Source organism: Gopherus flavomarginatus, chromosome 4, assembly GCF_025201925.1.
Source record: "Gopherus flavomarginatus isolate rGopFla2 chromosome 4, rGopFla2.mat.asm, whole genome shotgun sequence".
NCBI classification, from domain to species: domain Eukaryota; kingdom Metazoa; phylum Chordata; order Testudines; family Testudinidae; genus Gopherus; species Gopherus flavomarginatus.
In genome coordinates, this window is record NC_066620.1 from 44,714,545 (window position 1) to 44,725,372 (window position 10,828).

Genomic DNA, 10,828 nt, shown 5'->3' on the forward strand with positions numbered 1-10,828 from the left:
TGGCGTGGCCCCAGTTAATTTCAGATCGCTGGGTCCTGCGCACGGTGGAGAATGAGTACCACCTCTAATTTGTTCCAACCCTTTCCCCCTTCAGGGACCCCTCTCACAAGCAATTCCTCGTACAAGAGGTGCAGACGCCGACGGACGAAAGGGGCAAGGTGGTTTACTCCCGTTATGCCCTAGTCCCCCACTCCAACGGAGGTCTCAGACCTTCCTAGTCCTGCACGGACTCAACCAGTTTAGGATAAGGTTGAAGTTCCGCATGGTATTCCTGGGAACCATTATCCCATCCTTGCCTCCTGGGGACTGCTATGCCGCCCTCGATATGATGGACGCGTACTTTCACATCGCCATCTTCCCTCTGCACAGGAGATACCTCCGCTTTCTAGCCAACCATCAGTACTTCTGGTTTACGGTCCTGCTGTTTGGCCTTTCTACAGCCCCACAGATATTGTCCAAGTGTATGGCCGTAGTCACCGCCTACCTTCGCTGATGTCGGATATGCGTTTTTTCCATATCTGGACGATTCGCTTATCCGAGGAGACTCCGAGACACAAACCACTCAGCACGTGGGCATCGTCACGGTCTTATTCACAGGTCTAGGCCTGATGATTACTATAGAGCAATCCACTCTGGTTCCCACGCAGAGGTTGGACTTCCTAGGGGCTATCCTGGTCTCCGACCTAGCTGGAGCCTGCTTACCACAGCCACGGTTTTAGGCGATGGCAACAATCATCCGAGGTCTGCAGACTTTCCCAACGACCTCGGCTCGCACTTTTCTCAGTCTCCTGGGTCCATGGCTGCCCGCAAGTTTGTACCCAAACACGCCAAGCTCCGCCTCCGTCCTCTCCAAGTCCGGCTCACCTCGGCGTACCGCCCAGACAGGGAGGCAATGGTCATGGTAGTCACCGTTCCCTCGAGCACCTTAGGCTCCCTAGAGTGGTGGCTAACTCCCTCCCTGGTGTGGGCAGGGATGCGGTTCCATCCGCCCCAGCCCTCACTGCCCCTGACGACGGACGCGTCATCTCTCTGCTCGAGTGCTCGTGGTCACCTCCGAGCTTAAGGCCTTTAGTCTTCTCGGGAGCTGGCATTCCACATCAATGCCCCCAAAATGAGAGTAGTCCGTCTGGCGTGCCAGGGGTTCCAGCGGCAGCTGCGAGGCTGTGGTATCTCGGTGTTTACAGCCAACACAACGGCCATGTGCTTCATAAATAAACAGGGAGGGACATGGTCCTCCCCCTTTTGTCAGGAGGCCATCCATCTCTGGGACTTTTGCATGGCCCACTCGATGGAGCTGGTGACGTCCTTTCTCCCAGGCGTTCGGAACGCCTTGGTGCTTTGACTCAGCAGGACTTTCCTGTCTTACGAGTGGTCACTCTGCCCCATGTGAGGCATTCTGTTTTCCAGAAGTGGAGATTTTTCCTCACATAGACCTGTTCGCTCACCGCGAGAGCAGAAAATGCCAGATGTTCTGCTCCTTCCAAGGTCTGTCCTCGGGATCGATCTTGGACGCATTCCTGATGCCGTGGAAAGGCCAACTCCTTTATGCCTTCCCACTGTTCCCACTGGTTCATTAGGTCCTGCTCAAACTCCGCAGGGGCAGAGCGCGCATCATCATGATCACTCCAGCATGGTCCAGGCAGCACTGATACACCACGTTGCTCGGCCTGTCAATAACCAACCCAATTACCCTGCCACCCCACCCAGACCTCATCACTCAGGGCCACGACAGGTTCGTCACCCGGACCTGCAGCCTCCACCTCACGGTGTGGCTGCTGCATAACTGAGCCGGGGTGGCAGGAAGCCTTCCACCTGGTCATCGTACCTGGCCGAGTGGAAGCGTTTCTTCTACTGGTGCAATACGCTCGATCTTGCTCCTACTGAGGTCTCGGTCCGCTCTATTTGGCCTGCCTCTGGCCTTCAGCGGCAGGACCTGGCGGTATCATCGCTGAGGGTACACTTGGCAGCCATCTCTACCTTCCAGCCAGGCTAAGGTGGACGTTCCGTGTTCTCACACTCTATGGGTTCGAGGTCCCTCAAGGGCTTGGAGCGCTTGCACCCTCGGGTGCGCCGCCCAGCCCCAACCTGGGACCTCAACCTAGTTTTAACCAGACTTATGTCTCCCCCATTCGAGCCGTTCGCGACCGGCCCTCTGCTATACCTGTCTTGGACGACAACTTTCCTCGTAGCTGTTACATCGGCCAGACGAGTCTCCGAGCTCAGAGCTCTTATGGTGGTTCCGCCGTACACTAGGTTTCACACAGACAAGGTGCAGTTACGACCACACCCGGCTTTCCTCCCTAAGGTGGTTTTGGCCTTTTATGTTACCCACAGCTCAACGCAATGGGCGCAACAATTGCACTCCCTGGACGTCTGTAGAGCGCTCGCATTTATATTGCGCTGACAGAACCATTTCGAAAGGTGCCCCAGCTCTGTCACGGTAGCAGACCAAAGGGAAGGCTTGCTTGTTTTCCTCTCAGAGGATCTCATCTTGGGTGATGGCGTACATCCACACTTGTTATGATTTGGCTCATATTTCACCAAGCCACATCACCATGCATTCTACCAGGGCTCAGGCTTCATCTGCCGCCTTGCTGGCTCGTGTTCCTACCCACAAGATCTGTCGCGCAGCTCCATTGGTCCTCGGTCCATACCTTTGCTTCGCAGTATGCCCTGGTTCAACAGTCAAGAGATGCTGTAGCCTCTGGCTCAGCAGTTTTCATTCTGCCACATTTCACTCCGACCCCACCGCCTACGTAAGGCTTGGGATTCACCTAACTGGAATGGATATGAGCAATCACTCGAAGAAGAAAAGACGGTTACTCACCTTTGTAACTGTTGTTCTTCGAGATGTGTTGCTCATATCCATTCCACACCCGCCCTCCTTCCCCGCTGTCGGAGTAGCCGGCAAGAAGGAACTGAGGAGCGGGTGGGCCGGCAGGGGTATATATCGAGCACCATGACAGCGCCACTCTAGGGGGCGACCTGCCGGCCCACTGAGTTGCTAGGTTAAAAGTTTTCCGACGAATGTGCACGCGCGGTGCACACACCTAACTGGAATGGATATGAGCAACACATCTCGAAGTACAACTGTTACAAAGGTGAGTAACCGTCTTTTCAGTCATAAAGGGTTGAAAGCAGAATCCCGAATGCAAATCTTCCCCACTTACATTGTTTTTCAGAGTACAATATTTCTATACAGCAAAGGGAGGGGAAAAAAAAGACAAGGCAGCATTAAGAGAATTTTATTTTTGCTTCCTTAAAAAGAATCTTACTTTTACACTTACTGACTCAATGCTCCATGCTCAACTTGCTAGGTGCATTTCAAAGTAATATTCTTTGATAGAATAATAAATTGAAGAATACAAAATGCAACTTCTAAAAATAAGAATAAAGAATCTATCCAACTAATACCCATAATATTACTTGATGACAGTATACAATCAACACTTCATATCTTTGTGATAGGGACACCTATCACATCATATTTTGTGTTAGTTTCTTCTTTGAAACTTTTTTTTAATTACATACTAATTACTCTCCAACTCAGATATTGGAAAAGCAAGCTCTTTCTAATTGGAAATAATGAAAACTGTGAACAGCATTTTAATAAGTCCTATTAAAAATAAGGTATTTCCCTCCCCCCCCCCAAAGCTGCTGCAGGAAAATAAAATCTAGCATCTCACCTTTCTGTATAGAGGAAGTTGTTAATCCCTGCACTACAAAAGAGTTACATCATTACTGAATGAGTTTATCAAAACTAGTGGAGAGAGTTCTTTAGGATACTTATAATTTTGACTAGATGCTCCTTCAAACTGTGATGTTCCATCTGCTGAGAAATTAGAGATAAGCAGAAAGATTAGCTTTGCTGACAAAAAAAACTGCCATAAACTTTTCAAAGAAAACTGAGTTCTACAAAATGAAAAGGGGGGAGAAGAAGAGAAAATAAAAGATAAAATTTACCTTTTTACCTATCTTCTGCCAAAGTAGTCAGTGCACAAATCTCAGAAGATTATGGTAATCCTAGTACACTAAACAGTGTATGAATTTACATAGTGGCTTTTATAAACAATGATGTCTTTTCACTTGCTTCTCATTCAAATCTGTATAACCAATTGGGTTTGTCTGATATTTTCTGTTAATGTATCCCATCCTAATAGTCATGCAATATATCTGGGTTTGAAAAGTTAATCTCAGAAGTCCTCATCAAGACAAACACTTTAAAAGAAGAAAATGGACATATGATAGGCCTAATCCTCCTTGCTGTTTGAAAATCCCTTTATATATATATTTTTTTTCGGGGGGGGGGGGAATCTCTTCTCTCAATTTAATTTTTACTGTTATACTGGAACTGTATCTGAAAAGACCCCCCGTGGGTTTTGTTTTTTATTTTGTTTTTCTCCAGTTGGTGCACTAGAAACAGGACACTGATAGCAAGAATGTGCAGTTCTGTAAGTCATCAATCAAGCTGATGGTTTTAGTATGCATACTCTGTTTATTTTTATATAAATTTAGTGTTAATAACTACTGCTTCAGAACAGTATATCTCAGACAGCCTGTTTAAATGCTGTATTTTGGATCACAATAAAATAATGTTTTTAAGTTTTTTATTTTTTTAAACAAAAAAGTCTAGATGACAGGAAAACTTTCCCACTGAGTATCAGTTTTAAAATAAAGAGACACTACCTATTTTTACACATACTTAGAACTATAAGTCATCATTGGCATTCTATTCTGTATTCTAATTTACAGTATTCATACTCCTTTCCTAAAAAGTTTGGTAGTACTTTCCAGAAAACTTAAGTGCTTCTACAATATTCAGTAATTGCAGTATAAGAAATTAAGTCATAATGAACATACCAATCTTTTGCTCCTTGGACTCAATAGAACTTCCAGCTTAAATTTCAGCTCTGCCATTCATAGTTTCCCCATAGCAAAAATTCCAAGAGTTCAAAATATAAGTCTCAATAGCAAAAACAAGTGAAATAGTTTCTAAATATAGAAACTACAACTAGAACAAACGAAGGACATTATAGTAACTGACTCCAGAACTATTGTTCGGCATATGCTGCAACACAAGATAAAGAACAGAAGCTTTAATGCTAAAGTTCTCAGCACATTTTCTCTTGGCTAAACTAGTTACTAAACACATGTACATTTGTTAGAAAAATTTGCCTAAATTTTTTAGTCTGTAAAGGACAGAGAAACTGTGGATGATAAAAAGAAGTTTTAAAAATGTTCTCACCTCAGATAAGGCTTGTTGTACGCTCTCCAAAAGGTCTGCATACCATCTCCAACTGGCCTCAAAGGGTGACTATGTTACCCTTTAGAAGATAATAATAGCATAATTGTTCAGCATACTACAAACAGAATTAGATTTAAAACCTATCAAGTCACTTAGCAGAGTAGGGTAGAGGTTACAACTATGTTCTATAAAATATGTATACAAAAGAAAATAAAACAAAACATGCACAAAAAGCTTTACTTAATAGTAAAGATCCTGGCCAAAATGACTAATGTTTAATAAGCCCATGCCCCAATATGCAACTCTGAATATTAAATATACTATAAAGATTCTGATTTCTCAAGAATAAAACGTGAAAGGTAAATATTAGCTTTCAGGAAAAATTAAGTACACTGAGAATCAGAATTGCTATAAACCAGCTATAAATTTACTAATAAAATATTGTACTTCAATAATTTTGATAATGATTTACTAGAAGTGAGGTGTAAAGTGGGAAATACCCACCTATTTTTGCACTCTCATACCTCAATTTATTGCTTTCTTCATATATTATATTTTGCTTGCAGGCTTTGGACCCAGTGAAGAGATTGCTTAAGTTAAAAAGCCCCACCTGCATCAAACTGCTAAAAAAAATTGAATTCAGCCCTCAGCACAAAAGAACACAGCACGTTTTAAGGATTAAAATAATTTACAGACTGTGATCATCCTTGACGTTAAACAGCACTGTTTCAAAATATTACAATTACATCTATAATTTCAACAGCAACAAGCAACACAAAATTACAGGTTTCACTATTTTGAAGTCTATTTTTTTTTCACATTAACAGAAGTTAAATTAACTGTTAGGGTGAGTATACAGCAATCCATACATTTAACAGTATGAACAATTATGATTTTTAACAATACTGTATGTTAGCATAGTTTGAAGTAACTGACATTTTATCCTATAGGTAATGCAAATACATAAATCAGTTGTACCATACAATTGGTCAAGTGTTCTGTTACACACTTTGTTTAGAAATTATAGTTACTTACACAACTGGACATTTAAACAATGAGGTCAAGCTGTGTATAAAGAACAATTATCATAAAATTAAAAACAGTCCACAGCTGTTTTTTAAGCTCATCATGAACTACTGACACTTTTCGAAATTAACATTCACAAATTTCTGTTTAACCATTGCATTTAGTGTATCAGGTAACTAGAGCCCTGCGTGGATACAAAAGGTGTATCCGCCTCCAATCCACAAAAATTGGCTGTGGAAATCCGTGGATTTGCAGGGCTCTAAACAGCTCCATAGGTCAATGGGCAGCAGGGACACAGGACTGTGTCAAACCCCAACCCTCAACCACCACTGACCCCCCCGGTTTCTCCCCAGAGACCTCCTGCTCCGCCCCCTGCTCCGCCCTTGCCGTTCCTCCTTCCCCACTCCTGGCAGGGAGGCTACAATTCTGAGCCCTTCTATGCTGCACCGCCCCGCCCCGCCCCCCACTGCGGGGGCTCGGACACCCCTACGCACTTGCATAGGCTCGAATGCACAGTTATTGCCGCCTGCTGATTTAAAGAACAACCACATCATCAAAATGGCGCTTGGCTTACTCCCTTCTGGGAGTTGTAGTCCCCAGCTTGCTCACGTGGAGGAGGTAAACTACAATTCCCAGAATGCCCAGCCCGCTGCTGCGTGTTTTAGAGCGCCGAGCTGGAGCTTGCAGGCTGGGTGGCAGCCTCTGTATTCTGGTGACTGTGTGCCGCAGACCCTTGTGCGGATACAGAATTTGTATCCGCATCCGAGCTGCGAGCAGCAAAAATGGTCTGCGGATATCCGTGGATAGAAAGCAGATTCCCGCGGATGTGCAGGGTTCTACAGGTAACACTTCAAAATGTAGTACAGTATACGCTTCCCAAATATTAAGCAGTTGGCTGCATTTACTGTTATAAAATTTGTAAGTGATTTCAAACCCTTAAAAAAAGTTCACGTTTATACACACAAAATCACAGCATTAAAACAAATTCATGTTCTACTGCACACAACTGTCAAAAGCTATCAGAGTTCTGTATATTAAATTGTCACAGACGTGTTTTTCCTTTTACGTTAAGTGTGCAGGAGTCAGTGTCCATAAAGCCTAGGCTTAAAAAGGATATGCTTGAAAAAAGTCCAAGGAGTCACAGATTTTTTTTAATATATGGCTTTTGCCAACTGGTGCATGAGGGCTGCTGGAAAATATTAGTTGTCTAAGTTCAATTAATATTCTTTGCCATCTTTAATGTTTTATAGTCAGTTCTTAGTCCAGCCATTTCAAATGGTTTTAAGATAACAAGAAAGCGCCCTGCTATACAATTTAAAGAATAAGCCTCTTTAATAGTGTCTGCCACCTGGCTGCCCAAGCCATCTCTGGCCACGTCCAGGTGGCGGAGGGGATGGTACACCAGGTCCATTGGGAAAGCTGTATAAAAGGATAAAATCATAATTGTTTTTTCCCCTCAAGATAACTGCATTAAAATAACAAAAGAGTGACAACAGTATATTACAATTTGGATTTAAACTTATTTTGTTGTTAGCAATCTCATGCATACTTAAAAGTCTTCCACAGCAGTTAAAATTACTACAACAGTGGAATCTGAAATATTTACATAGGATGTGGCCCTTGACTTTAATACTTGCAAGAGACAGCTTTAAAATTACTGCAATTTTAGGTTTCAAATAAAATTAATTTTAAAAAGACAAAACAAAAGAAACATTCTTACCCTCTTGGCGGAGGGAATCGACCTCTTGGCATCTGCAGCATCCCTCTTGCTCTGGGGTGAGATGGCCTGCCTCTGAAGCTCATTTGTCCGGGTGGTGATGGCAGGGCCGGCCTTAGGATTTATGGTGCCCTAGGCGAGATTATTAAACTGGTGCCCCTGTGCCTGATCTGCTCTTAGCAACACAAACATAAGCTTACAGTACTGGAAAACTTGCCACATTCACGTTATTAAAACCAGTTTAACTTAATGAAGCACACTTTAATGCTGATGGACTAGCACTAAAGAAGCAGCACTATAGAAAAAATTCTAATTTGACAGAATGATGCAAATAATATATTTTTTTAATTTATCAAAATTTTATTGGAAATTTCTATGAAGAGGTATTGAAACAAGGATTAGTTTTTAATTAAAAGCAATCTTTCTGGCTTTTTTGGCTGCAAGATCAGGAATAATGTCATCGTAAGACAAAGACAAAGTTGTGTCTTGTTCGACTGCAAGAATAGCAAGACCAGTTAAGCGTTCCTGACTCATTGTAGAGCGGAGATAGTTTTTAATGAGCTTCAGTTTTGAGAAACTCCGTTCTCCTGATGCTCCTGTTACAGGAATTGTCAGTAGAATAGGAGTGGCAATGTCCACATTAGGATATATGTCAACAAGTTTGCGGGTATGAATAAACTGTACAATGTCCATCATAGATTTTGCATGTGGCAACATTGATGACAGTGTACGCAATTCTTCATACAGCTCAACTCCATTTAAATCAAAACTATCACTGTGCTTCAGGAGGCTTTCTAGGTTCTTGCGCTTTGTCATTAGTTGCTCTTGTTTTCCTATTTCGTTGAATTTAGTTATGTCATACAAAAATCCAAACTGTTCATGGTGTACGTGCAATGTATTAAACCTTTCATCAACAGCAGATACTGCTTTATCCATCACAACATTAAAAAATTCAACCTCAAATTTCTTTTCTGGATTGTCTATGGGCATGATCTGCTGTACAGATTCTTCACAAAGAAGTGTCCCTGGCCTTTTTAACTCATATTAACTATGTATTTACTGTATGAAAGTTGGAGAAAACATTGTGAAAACATAAAACATTGGCTTCCCAACTTCTGGGCTGGCAAAAGTTATACTGACTCACAGGGAAAAAAAAAAAAAGGCAGGAGAATCTTAGTACAACATATGGTCACTCTATACCAGGGGTCGGGAACCTTTCAGAAGTGGTGTGCCAAGTTCACTGTAATTTAAGGTTTCTCGTGCCAGTAATACATTTTAATGTTTGTAGAAGGTTTCTCTCTATGTCTATATTATATAAATAAACTATTGTTATTATCTGAGGTCTTGGCCACCGGTCCTGCTCAGGCCACTGCCAGCTGAGTAAATGAAACCCCAAACCGGCAGCAGGCTGGTGGCTGGAACCCTAGACAAGGATCCCAGGCCCTGCTCAGCCCGCTGCTGGTCTGGGGTTCTAATCACCAACTCCTGCCAGCCAGGATCCCGGCCACCAACCCCGCCTCAGCCCACTACCAGCCTGGGATTCTGCTCACCCAGGCTGGCAGGACGCAGAGTGGGGCCGACGGCTGAGCTCCTGACTGGCAAGGGGCCGGCAGCCAGAACCCCGGAGTAGCAGTAAGCTGAGTGCTGCTGGCACCCCAGACTGGCAGCAGACTGAGCCACTCAACCCCCCACCGGCCCTGCTTAGCCCGCCACCAGCCCGCTCAGCTCGCTGCTGGCTGAGTGAATGGAACCCCAGGCTGACAGCAGGTTGAGTGGTTCAGCTGGCCTGCTCAACCCACTGCCAGCCTGGGGTTTCTTGGGGGTCCCCAGGCCAGCAGCAGGTGCTGAGTGGGGCCGATGGCTGGTATCCCAGCTGGCAATTTCAGGAACCTCAGAGCAGTGATGGGCTGAGCCGCTCAGCCTGCTGCTGCATACCATCAAAAATCAGCTCACCTGCCACCTTTGACACGTGTGCCGTAGGTTACCGACCCCTGCTTTATACACTAGTAAGGAGATGAGCATATTACAGTTGTTGGAGGGCTCTTATCAGGAGTAACAGGCTATAGGAAAGTCAGTCAACATTTTTTGTTTCTCTGATGAAAACTGACCCACTCCCTGCCTCAAACCAAACCTGTCACTAATAATTGTCTACAACTTAATTTTCTGTTTTTGGTTAAGATATTGATTTTTTTTTAAAAAAATTATTGAAATTGGATTCAGGATTGTTAGCAAGAATTTTTGGCAAACAAAGTTGTCAAATGACAATCTAAATGGCAACACAGTACTGCTTTCATGCTTGGCTCACCCCCCAGCCTGCTGGTCCAACAGCTGCAGTAGAGGAGGAGATAGGTGGAAAACTGCAGGACCCCAAAATCCACCTCTTGGGGTGCAGAGTGGCAACAGCAGCAGCAAACCCTCAGGTCCAATCACACGCCAATGGGCACCACCACCAGCCTTACGGACCATGGTGAAGTTAGCACAGCATCTGATCTCAGGGACGGGGCACCCATGGAGCCACAGCAGCTCATCCTGCCCTGTGCAGCTCCCCCCGGATGAGATGGATCGCAGGCAGCTGCCAGCCCGGGGGAGAGGCGCTAGGGTGGCCAGATCCAGATGTCCTGATTTTATAGGGCCAGTCCCGATATTTGGGGCTTTGTCTTATATAGGCACCAATTACCCCCACCTAGAGTGACCAGACAGCAAGTGTGAAAAATCAGGACAGGGATGGGGGCGGGGGTAAAAGGAGCCTATATAAGAAAAAGACCCCCAGATTGGGACTGTCCATATAAAATAGGGATATCTGATCGCTGTACCCCAATCCCCTATCCTGATTTTTCACA

At 44.2% G+C, this 10,828-nt stretch overlaps 1 long non-coding RNA gene across 2 annotated transcripts; it reads right to left on the reverse strand.

Moving 5' to 3' along the window:
* Positions 1–3,230: 3,230 nt before the first annotated feature.
* Positions 3,231–6,337, reverse strand: LOC127050252 (uncharacterized). Of its 2 annotated transcripts, XR_007774172.1 has the most exons (3): positions 5,770–6,337; positions 5,246–5,324; positions 3,231–3,832 (listed from the first exon to the last, which is right to left on the reverse strand). It is a non-coding gene; the product is annotated as an uncharacterized LOC127050252 (long non-coding RNA). The 2 variants fall into 2 exon arrangements; XR_007774171.1 differs by lacking the exon at positions 5,770–6,337 and having other exon boundaries at positions 5,246–5,689.
* Between the last annotated feature and the right edge of the window lie 4,491 nt (positions 6,338–10,828).